This window comes from Topomyia yanbarensis, chromosome 2, assembly GCF_030247195.1.
Source record: "Topomyia yanbarensis strain Yona2022 chromosome 2, ASM3024719v1, whole genome shotgun sequence".
Taxonomy (NCBI): domain Eukaryota; kingdom Metazoa; phylum Arthropoda; class Insecta; order Diptera; family Culicidae; genus Topomyia; species Topomyia yanbarensis.
Window position 1 is genome coordinate 430559309 of NC_080671.1, and position 12745 is coordinate 430572053.

Below are 12745 nucleotides of genomic sequence, written 5' to 3' on the forward strand. Positions count from 1 at the left end.
TTCCGAAATAACCTATAAGTATTTCATTACAGTTTATATCGATTTCGCGTCATTATTCACAGCTCAACATCTATCTCTTTTAGGAACTCGGTTATTTCTATGAATAAATCAAGGTTCTTAGTCTTGAAAATTTCAATCAAGTTTCTAAATTTGCAATCAAAAGCAAATTTCGATCTGATTCGCCCGAACTTTGGGTAGTGCAATATAACATGGTCGCTAGTTTCTGATTCACCGCAAAGGTCACAGTTTTCGTCTTGTACAATTTTCATCTTAGCCTTCCAATAATTAGAAAAGTTATGTCCAGATAACAATCTATTCAGTAATCTAGTTTGTTTGTTTGTTAATTGTTTATTAAAGAACCATGCCTCAGCCTCAATTTTTCCCTGAAATTCATAGAAATGTTTTCCTTTTTCTTATGCATATTCTTGGTACCAGTGATTACTGTTGTTTATCAAAATGTTTTTAAATTTCCAGAAAGCGTCTTTAATTAATATTTGATTAGGTTTGGTTGCTGTATCAGTCAAAATCCGTTTTGCTAAATGATCAGCTATCTCATTGCCTGAGATCTGAACATGGCTCGGTATCCACTGAATACTAGTGTTCCAATTCGTCGCTCTGCTTATGATTTCCGCAATTAGTTGAGGTGCCGAATGAGAGATCAAAGCCTCTTTTAATATTTGACACGAGGTTCTAGAATCCGTATAAATAACAGCAAAGCTTATTTCCTGAAGTTCTAAAATTTTAAGTGCTTCACTAATTGCAATAAGTTCGGCAGTCGCTATACTAGTTTCAGTTTGTAACTTATAGAAGTATTTTGATTTCGTATATTCATTATATATTCCTATACCACAGTTTTCTTGATCTTCAGATGCATCAGTAAATATGCTGGGCCTATTTTTAAATTTGCCGTTCATGACACATAAGGCTGCTTGCTTTAGCTGCATAGGATTTGCATTTCTTTTAGATGAAGTAATAGCTTCTAGTGAGGGGTAAACATCTATTCTTCTATCCTGTAAATTAATGGCTATAGGGACGCAAGGTGAAATCAGCTCAAATATGTATTATTTTCCTCAAGCATGTATTATTAATAGTTTCTATTTTTTTTTGTTTGTTTTCTTGCTATTGTTGAATACTGTCGAGCCGTATTCCATTATACTTCTAAAGATAGACTTGTACACTCAAAAAAAGTAAGCGTTATGCTTATTGATTTTACACATAGATTTTTGCAATTAATGGAGGCATATAAACACTATTTGCTGGCGCATTAACCTAATGTGTGTATTTACAAGAAATATTAATTTTACATTCACATTTCATAACTATTAGGCACATAAAACTCCATTCTATAACAATCTGCACATATAACTTATGTGTGTGCATACATAGTTTGTACAGTTGACACATAGAAGGTATGTGTGCGCGTGATAACAATAGCATTTCTTCTTCATATGAATTTTAAGCGGTTTGAAGCAAATAGAATTAACGTTTGGATTTTTTTCAGTGTAGATAATAATCATGGTCTGTGGATGAGCGCCATATCTTAAGCTATTGATAACTTTAATCATGTTTAATCGATCAACGATTTTGGTTTTAACATATTTTATGTGAATTCCAAAGCTCAAGTATTTATCTAGAGTTAGGCCTAGGTACATGTGACATCGGACGTTTTCGATAGGTACATTAGGGACCATTAATAAATTACGTAACGCTTTTAGGGGGGGGGGAGGGGGTACGACAAGTTGTGACATAGGGGGGAGGGGGTGTTAACTAGATCGTTACGTAACATGTTTTCATCGAAGAAAAAAAAATTTTTCTTGGAATTAGTTACGTAACAGGGGAGGGGGGGGATGGAAAAATTTGTGACAATTTGTTACATAGGGGGAGGGGGGAGTCAATTTTGGGCAATTTTTGCGTTACGTAATTTATGAATGGTCCCTTATCAATATTTACGTTTAAAATGTTGTCAGAATTTTGGGAATAGAATTAATTTTGTTTTATTTGGGTTGATTTCAAAGTTTAGTTCATTCATTCTTTGGCAGATGTTATCTACAACTGTTTGCGTTTTATTATTTTAGAGGGTCAAATTTTTTGCTCTCACTACGATGCCAAAGTCGTCTGCATATTGGACGAGAATTACGTCGGAGTCGTCATTTTTGTGTAAGCTAGCCGTATAGATATTAAACAAGGAAGGGGAAAGCACATCACCCTGGGGTAGACCGTTGCTTATATGTTTTTCGATTTTTTTGGTTTTTGTGGAAAATATTATTTTCCTATTTTTTAAAAAAATGCCAAACCCACGAAGTAAGTTCTGCTGGGAAAAAGTAGTTTTGCATTATATCAATGAGTTTATCAGAGTTTACTGCATTGAATGCATTCGATAAGTCTATGAAAATGCAAGCCGTTACATAGTTTCGTCTTTTGTTATCCTTGATCGTAATGACAAGAAAGTTAGTACAGCTTACAATAGATGAATTTTTACGAAAACCAAATGAGGAATCAGGTATAATTTTGTTTAGGTCTTCTGGAGTAAGTTCGGCTAGTTTTTCGCGAATTTTCTTTTGGTTGTAAATATAATGTGGTTCAGTCAGTTGAGTATCGTTTTCAAATGTGAATTCTATTAATAGGTGGTGGCTGCCTATGCTTTTGTCCAGTGTTTGCCAATTTAAGAAGCTATGAATATTAGCAGTACAAAGGGTTAGATCTATCGCGGTGGCTCGCCTGTTAGCTTGAATTGGAACAAAGGTTTTTGATTGGTCATTAAAAAGAATCATACTACTATTGTTTATGCTGTTCAGAACAATTTCGCCTTTGAAATCTTGGTAATCATCATACCAACGAATGTGCGTTGAAATCGCCTGCCATTAATACTTTAGGAAATTGACTTAAGTGTTGGCATATGCTAGTTAGATCGGCGTGTAATATGTTATTTGGAATCTGCGGAGTAATATAGACTGATATCAGAACCAAATCTAAACAAATTAGTTTGATCATTACTAATTGTATATGATCAGATACTTGAGGAGTATCCAATACAATATAGACTAAATCTTGTCTAAGATATAATGCGCTTCCTCCGTAGTTAACACTTCTAGATTTTAGAAATTTGTTATTTCTGGATATATTATACCGGATTCTAGTGATGATTGAGTCCACGTTTCCGTTAAAAATGCGGCCGCATAGTTTTTGTCTAACAGTACACGTTGCGTTCGTTTTTGTTTTTGGCAACACTTTGTATATTGCACTGCATAAAGCTGAGTTTGTCAGTAGTAATAGCTGTGAATGTGAAAAAGAAACATTTGAATTAATAAACGATAAACACTAGCGCCGCCACACCAACCTATCCCAACTATCCGTCGAATCCATTCCGGAACCGGTTCAAAATCCTGTATGGATTCCGTATGGAATCTTGCTCAAAGGAAACAACCGATTCCGACTCTATCGGTTGATGCATTTGAGCTGGAATTCATGCTGGCAGTCCGAACCGGTTCCGGACTAGTTTGACTGCCCTCTAAGGACGGTTGGTTTCAAAATCGTCCAATGAAGGACTTTCGTTGGACCAATTTGGACAACGTCCAACGAACGTCCTTTATTGGACAATTTTGAAACCAACCGTTCTTAGAGGGTGGGTAGAGGAATAACCGCTGTCAATTCTGTCGAACTCATCCGATTGAGTCGGAATCGGTTGTTGCATTTGGTTTGGAATCCATAATGACTCCATTCAGAAATCCAAACCGGTTCCGAAATGAGTTTAACTGGGCGATTCCGACTCAGAACCGGTTGTTGCATTTGATTTGGAATCCATACTGACTCTATTCAGGATTCCGAATCAAATTCCGAATAGTTTGACCGGGCGGTTGTGTCACTGGAATCGTAATACGAACTGTAACCAGCTAGAATTCCAGTTCAGTTCCAGCTGAACTTTACTGGGATATACCTCCCCAGTGAGCAAATTTTCTGGCAGAGACCGCTCTGCTAGATTTCTGTAAAGCGGACCCTACACGGGACGGGAATATTGTCAATAAAAATATTGTCAAGACTGCTTCAATACGTCAATCCCATTTGATTTCTACATGATCAATATTTTAAAGATACCCTTACACGATCAATATATTGATCAATATTCAATTTATTGACAATATTTCTACACGTGTAGGGTCCGCTTAAGTCTTGGTTTGGCAGCCATGTCAGATTTCTGCGCGTATCCTGTCGGGTTAGTTGAGCTAGGGCGAACTCGGTTGCGCTTGCGTTTTCTGGCAAATTTTGACAGGAACCGAGTAAAACCCTGGCATAACTCGGACATAAACTCTGCAAAGATCCTGGCAATTCCTACCTGGTAGAATTTAGCACGAATCGAGCAAAACATCTGACAAAGATGTGGCAGGAAGCGTGCAGAGATCTTGGCCGTACATTTCCGGCTGGATTCTGGATAAAAGTGAGCAGCACCGGTTGGTTTAACCGCTTCTGTCAGAAACGGTTGTTGCATTTGAGCGAATTCGTTGCCAGAATTCTCGCACACATCGCGCAAAATGCTCGCAGAAACTCTGCCAGCATCAATTTCGCTTTGCTTCCCCCCAGTGAGCAAATTTTCTGGCAGAGACCGCTTTGCTAGATTTCTGTAAGTCTTGGTTTGGCAGCCCTGTCATATTTTTGCGCGTATCCTGTCGGGTTAGTTGAGCTAGAGCGAACTCGCGCAGAAATCTAACAGGGCTGTCAAACCAAGACCTACAGAAATCTAGCAGAGCGGTCTCTGCCAGAAAATTTGCTCACTGGGTTATTGCTTGTGGCACTAAAAACTGGATTCTAATCGCAATGCGCACTTACTATTTTTCTATTAAATTCTTATCATAGACTGGTTAGCTTGACTGGTCTGTCTATGAAAGTACGATCTCTATCACTTGAAGTACATGTGTTTTGACAGCTCGCAGTTTTCAGTAGCAGTTTGATCACTCGCACTTTGAAAGTGCGGAGTCCAGGTTGGTGATGGGAAGTGCGCAATAACTTTTGCTAATTTTCTGCTTGCCACGCTGACCGGGGAGGCTGGATGTTGTTGGCTCGAATCAAAACTTGTCGAAAGTAAACAAAGTTCATTTCATATCGTCAACCTGGCGCCCAGGTGGTGAAATCAACGGAGTGCTGGAGCGTTGCCAAAAAATTTTTATTTCCAGATTAAATTTTACTAAACTTCCCAGTTAAGTTCAGCCGGAATGCTGGCTGGTTCTAATTCGTATTCCAGCTCCTGTGACAACCGATTCAAGTTAGAATGTTCAAGGGGTACCATTTCGATGCGGCTTAGCCGCATAACCGAGGCCTAGGAACCGAAGCGGCGCAAAGCCGCTGAGGATCCACCGGGCGAGTTGTCCACCGACCCGCCGTCGGAAGCAAGCGAACCTGTGACCCACTCGTTTGCCCGGCTTACTCAAACATAGGGGCTATCCCTAGTTTAAGTCCGACTGAGCGGTAGCGAAGTCGGACAGCACGCGCAAAAGCGATGTGGCGTAGCCACATTGGGTGCTGGACACAAAATAAAATTGGCAACGCTAGTAAAATGTAAACACAAATGAACACTCCGGATGAACCTATCGTCAATTGACATTTCGACGAGTTTTGATTCGAGCCAATAATATGGGCCCGACCGGGGATCATTGCTATACTAACGCAAAGAGAATAGGGAAAGAGGGCTGGATGTTGTTGGCTCGAATCAAAACTTGTCGAAAGTAAACAAAGTTCATTTCATATCGTCAACCTGGCGCCCAGGTGGTGAAATCAACGCAGTGCTGGAGTGTTGCCAAAAAAAAATTATTTCTAGATCAAATTTTACTAAACTTCCCAGTTTAACTCAGCCGGAATGCTGGCTGGTTATAATTCGTATTCCGGCTCCGGTGACACAACCGATTCAAGTTAGAATGTTTAAGGGGTACCATTTCGATGCGGCTTAGCCGCATAACCGAGGCCTAGGAACCGAAGCGGCGCAAAGCCGCTGAGGATCCGCAGGACGAGGTGGCCACCGACCCGCCGTCGGAAGCAAGCGAATCTGTGATCCACTCGTTTGCCCGGCTTACTCAAACATAGGGGCTATCCCTAGTTTAAGTCCGACTGAGCGGTAGCGAAGTCGGACAGCACGCGCAAAAGCGATGTGGCGTAGCCACATTGGGTGGTGGACACAAAATAAAATTGGCAACGCTAGTAAAATGTAAACACAAATGAACACTCCGGATGAACCTATCGTCAATTGACATTTCGACGAGTTTTGATTCGAGCCAATAATATGGGCCCGGGAAAGAGACGAAGAGTGAAAATCAGCAAAACGGCAACACTCTCTTTATGATGATTTCAACACTAGAATTTTGGCAACCGCTTCCACAGGCAGCACTTTAAATGACTCCTATTATATTTTGAAAGCAAACCGTATGTCGATCGTTGGATTTGTTTATCAAACGCTGCGAATTTCGAAACAAAGAGATGAAATAATTCTAAAGCTTGTTTTTACTCATACATATCTTGAGCGTTTTTTCAAAACGTCATATCTGCAGTTACTGAGTTACTGTGATGACCGATGTACGCTACAGTGTATCTAAGAGTGAGTCTCAGTGTTCATCCGATGTACCGCTGAACCTCTAACGGCAACTAATACTATCACGAGTACACTATACTACTACTATACTTACGTTGTGTGATAGGTACCACATCCCCCTTTCTATAAATAAAATTGTTTATTATTATAACCGATTAAAACTCTTCATCTATAAATTAGAATTATTTATTATTAGAATGTCATTTGTCATTTGAACAGGATATCAATCGAAGCAAACAGGTGGCTTACGAATTCGCTCAGAGCGGCGAAGAACCACCGGTTCTTTTTGTGTATCTGATGCGCCTGATGTATCGTTACATCGGTGTTCAGCTGCTGTACCTGGAATCTTTTTCAAGTGAGAAACATTCCTGTCATACTCTTTGCCTGGAGAAATTAATATAAGGAGTTTACATATCTTCTGTTCAGTGATAGATGTACAATTTACCTGTATCCATCGAGTGGACTCGTACGTTTGATCTATTTCGGTCTACAACCAGGAACTTCTCCTTTAAGAAGTTGGTTGAGAGCTTATTGGTTGGATGTAGATTACGCATGAGTACTACATCATCAATGGTTATCTCACTGGGTTTGGATCTGCGTTTGACATCCTCTCTCTCCTTTCCCAACGACTTTTGGATAGTATCCCTGTCTCTGTATTCTGATGATGAGATGGCTGTCGATATATCGTCTATCTCCGGAAACTTGAATCGAAGTCGCCGATTTTGTAACAGTTCGTTTGGAGATTTTCCAGTAGTTGAATGAGGTGTATTGTTGTACATTTCCAGATAATGTGCCATTTCCGATCTCCAGTCGCCATACCCAAATAACCACATGCATTATATTGAAGCATTATTTTAACATCGATAATGTTCATTTGCTCTAAAACTACTTTCTTAAAACAGTGCTGCCATAACACAACATCCCAAATGTTTCAAGACATTGCCTCTTATGAGCAATGTAACAGGCATTATACATACCTTTAGAGCAACGGTTTAGTGTTTGATCGCATTGCATTTACAAATGCTTTGACGCTCTACTGCGCTACACTTGAAAAGCATATAATGCTTGAACTAAAAGTTATGAAACATTAAAATAATTTGACGTTTATGAAGAAAATGTTCTAATCAAAAAATATCAACCTGAAACAACATGGAGAGTAGTGTGGCAAACGGGCAATTTTCTACGAATGGGGCAAAAATATCGGAGCACTGCACCGCCTATAGCTTTTGACCAATCCTATCTCCGTTGAGGAATACATGAAATCAAACAACGCGAGTATGCATTCCTATAATTTGCAACTCAGATGAAGCATATCATAGAGAAACCACTAAATGCTCATAATTTCATCTGCACAATTTGATGTCAATATTAAGTATGTTTCGGAATCTCTACTAAAAACTGATCTCTGCTTCGTTTGTTGATGTTTATATTTCGCGATCCGAGAGCCGCACGATAAATACTAATCTACTCAAAAAAATGACAAATGTTTGCACCTCTCCTTCTATACCGACGTGTCATTGCATTAACAAAGGCTATATAATGTAAAACGTTATTCATATATTGCAAATATCATTCCATCGGCAACTATCCTCCACAGATAAGAGTGCTAACGGCCTACCTCGTATGAAGCTGATGTCAGATGATCATGGTTCGGATCCCATAAAATTAATTTAAAAATCTGAAGGAATTGGAATTTTGTGGTGATGGTAATGTTGTATCTGACTAATAAGAAGAAGTGGAAAATGGGAAAACGTTCATTTTTCCATTTTAATTATTTTCATTTTGGCATTATATCAGCTTTTTGTTGTGTTATATAACATCGATCTGTCAAAACGAAACAAACATTATTGCAGCATCTAGTAATGCTTTTAACAGACTAAAGCTTTATAAGAGCGTTACTAATGTAAAATAAATGCTTTCTTTGACAGCTCTTACATCAGTCGCTTAATCGCCCTTTTCCACTTTATGAAAGCATTGGTGTTGCATTTACAGCAATGAAGCATTTTATCGCATTCTGCGAACGACTCATTTAAGACTGTTAACTTTACATCATTTGAAGCGTCGTGGTTACTTGGGTAGAGAGCGTTCGCGATTTTTAAACGTTTTAGCAATGATCGATTTTGACGCTCTACTTCTCCGTTGGCTTGTGGCCAGTATGGCGTTGTGTGGTTCAAATGTATTCCCTTAACTTTGCAGAAATCTTCAAATTCAGTAGCCACGAATTGCTTCCCATTATCTAGTGTGATTGTTCGTGGTACACCCCAAAATCCAAAGATTTTTGTCAAACGTTTGATTGTTTCTTTGGCTGTTATAATCGTCATGATTTCCAAATCGACATGTCTGCTAAAATAATCTACAATAACCAAAATATACTCTCCGGTTGGCAATGGTCCAAGAAAATCAATCGCGATGTCAATCCATGGGTTGTCTGGTAGGGGTCTGCGTGCCATAGGCTCCGGGGGATCAGGCATTTGAACAAGACGACATCCTTCACATTTCTCGCAGAGTTTGACTACCTCTTGGTCCATACTTGGCCACCAACAACGATCTCTCAGGCGGCGCTTCATACATGTTTGTCCAGGGTGTCCTTCATGGGCGAGTAGTAGCATTCTCTCCCTAAGAATCGTCGGAACTACCAATTTTGATCCTCGCATGACCAAGCCGTTAGCAAATGAAAGTTCACTTCGAAATGGAAAATATTGCTTGACCTCACTCGAAGTCCAATCTTCTTCCATGATAGATAGCGATACAGCTTGTAATTGTCCGTCAGTCTTGGTTGCTTCAATTACCTCTGTTATATCAATCGCCGCAGTTTCTTGAATAGCCCGAATAGCAACTTCGGTATCCTTGTCGAAATCAGAGCTCGGTGGCTCATGTTGCAGTATTTCTAAGGCATTAGCAGCAGTCCTTCGGATATACACCTCAGAATCCTCTTGCCAGGAAGGGTCATTTACGTGGGACGCAAGGCGTGAGAGAGTGTCAGCAATATTAGACGACCCTTTTCTGTAGACAACTTTAAATCTGAAGGCTTGCAGTCGCAGCATCCAACGCTCGATACGCGCTGTCGGACGAGACTTTGCCGTAAATAGTACTTCTAAAGGGCGGTGGTCAGTTTCAAGAATAAACGAGATTCCCAATAGATATATTTTAAACCGTTCAACTCCCCACACAATAGCGAGTGCTTCTTTTTCTATCGGAGGGTAGCGTTGTTCTGTCGCCGATAAACTGCGTGATGCGTAACTTATTATACGAGCTCTGTTCTGGTGAATTTGTACCAATACGGCCCCGAGGCCGACTCCTGAGGCATCTGTTACCAGGAGAGTGTGATCTTTAGGATCATAATATCCAAGATGATCAATACGTCCTAGTTGCTTTTTAAGTGACTCGAATGACTGTTGATGTTCCGAAAGCCAACAGAACTGAATCGAGCCCTTCAACAGCTCTCTTAGCGGATGACTTAGGGTTGCAAGATCCGGAAGAAATCGAGAAACATAAGTAACCAGGCCCAAAAAACTGCGCAACTCTTCTTTGTTCCGTGGGGCACGGCACTGCAGTAAAGAATTTACTTTTGACTCCGAAGGAAGAACTCCGTCTTTTGACAGCTTATGGCCGAGAAATTCGGTCTCTTGCCTTTTGAATTTACACTTGTTAATGTTAAGCAACAACCCATGACAGGCCAATACAGACAGTGTCTTCCTGATTGCTTCATCGTGTTCTGTTTCTGAAGAGCCCCAGATGAAAATATCATCGATGAACACTACCGTGTTCTTACATTCAGCAAGTATGCTTTCCATGAGATTTTGGAAAAACTCTGGTGCATAATTAACTCCGAATAGAAGACGTGTATAACGAAACAATCCCCAGTTCGTTATGAATGTGGTGATGTCCCTACTTTCTTCGGCGAGTTCAACTTGATGAAAGGCTTGTTGAATGTCCAACGTGGTAAAGTATTTTGCTCCTCTAAACTTTGCAACCATATCTTCAAATACAGGTAGGGGATGGTTTAACCTTTGGATCGCCTGGTTCGCGCGTCGCATGTCTACACACAATCTCAGGTCACCATTATCTTTCAATATAGGTACCAAAGGAGATACCCAGGACGTTGGTTTAGTTACTCGCTCAATAATGCCCATTGCTAGCAGCTCGTCCAGTTTTATCTTAACCTGTTCAAGAATCGGAATTGGGCACCGCCGCAGTGGTTGGATGACAGGAGGCACGGTTCGATCTATAGGAAGAACCAACTTGAAATCTTTTATTTTAGGGAAAGCTTTTGTCCCTTCAATACGATTCACACCATCCATTATAGTACTCGGTAATCCAACCCGAAGCAATCCTAATTTTCGTGCTGTGATCTTTCCCAACAATGACTGCTGACCTCCTTTTATTACATAAAAGGTTGTATTTGTCACTATTACGTCGGATCCATCCCTGATTTCGAGTTTTGCGTCAAACACTGTGAGGAGCTTCAGTGGTACTCGACCATATGCAAGAAATCGTTTGGAGGAATCAAATCTTTGAGAATTAAATTCTATTTCTTTGAGTTTTAGAAGTTCCCACGTGGTGTCATCGATGAGGTTGTAAGTTGAGCCAGAATCGATTAGCATCTCTATGTCAACCCCCCCTACGCGACAAGAGATATATTCATCATCTTCGTCGGCGATCTTATACACTGATAGTTCTTCCTCCTTTATGTCTCTATTTTCCTCGCGCGAGTCAACATGTCGTACATATTTGTATCTTTTCGTATGACCTACTCTTTGCGGTGAATGTGTCCGCTTATACCCTCTCGTTGGCTAATGAAAAATCTAAATTAAAATCACTGGAAATTAAATGCACTACCGTCAAACTTACTTCTTTTTCCACTTTAGCTTTACACATCATTTGGAAATGGCCAATTCGCCGGCATCGATGACAAATTTTATCCACTGCAGGACATTTTTCCCGTTCCTGATGTTGTAGTCTACCGCAGCGTGAACATCTTGCTTTGAATGCAGGTATCCCAGTATCTTTGTAGAATGGAATTCCTGATTTCTTGACAATCAGACGATTTACGTCAACCGAATTCGGTCGAGAAGTCATTTGAGACGCTTGATGTTTGATTGATTGGTGGGCATTGATGAGTTTTGATACATCATCAAGTTTTAGTTGTTCCTTCTCCAATAGTTTCCGACGAAGATCTTCGGGAGCATTTTGTATGACCTTGTCAATCACAGCAATTTGACGGCATTCATATTCATTGCTACCAAAAGTACATTTCTCTGCTTTCAGTTGGATTCTCAGCAAGAATTTTTCAATTGTTTCGTCTTTATCCATTGTCATTGTCCAAAACTGAAACCTTTCGAAACTTTCGTGTTGTTTAGGGGAGAAGTGTTCTGTGAGCTTACATTTGGCAATAACGTATGGATCACTTCCATCCAGACCGTCAACATCTGCTCCAGGTATTCCATAGAACACTCCTTGTAGCTCAATACCGCCCATCGCAAGAAGTGGTGCCTTGCGATTTCTACCGTCTGTTATGTTGGTCGCGACCATCACATTCTCAAACCATCGAATCCAGCCGATCCAAGCATTTCTGACCTCCGATGATGGCAGGTGTGCAAACTTAAACTGCGGTAAGTTGTACGACGCAGGACTAAAAAACGATACAGACTGGACTATTGCTTCTTCAGCATGTTCCATTTTTGCCTATAGGAAGATTTTTTTTTATGTTTCAGTTTTATATAAAACCTCTCCCAACATTTGGCCGGTTCTCAACTGGTAGGCATTTTTTTTTATTTAGAACTTTATTACAGTGAATTTAATCACATGTGCTTTGTGCAACATTCGTTCAATTTGTTTTCCGACAGTGAATTTAATCACGTTTCTGTTTCGCTTCATACTTTCATTCTCTAATATAGTGAATTTAATCACATTATTGCTCATCCGACAGTTTTGGCCACACTGGCTCGACAAAACGCCTTCCTTTCTCTCGTGTTCAAGTGAATTAAATCACACTTTTACTCTCAATTCATTCATACAAACATTGAACATCACCCTTCAGTGAATTGAATCACACCACTACCAGTCTCTCATTCCCCCATTCAACTCTTTCCCAATGGCTTCGTTCAATTCTATAGTGTATAGAATCACATCTAGCTGTGCCTGTGGTTGTTTGGTACCATTGCCATCGGAAAA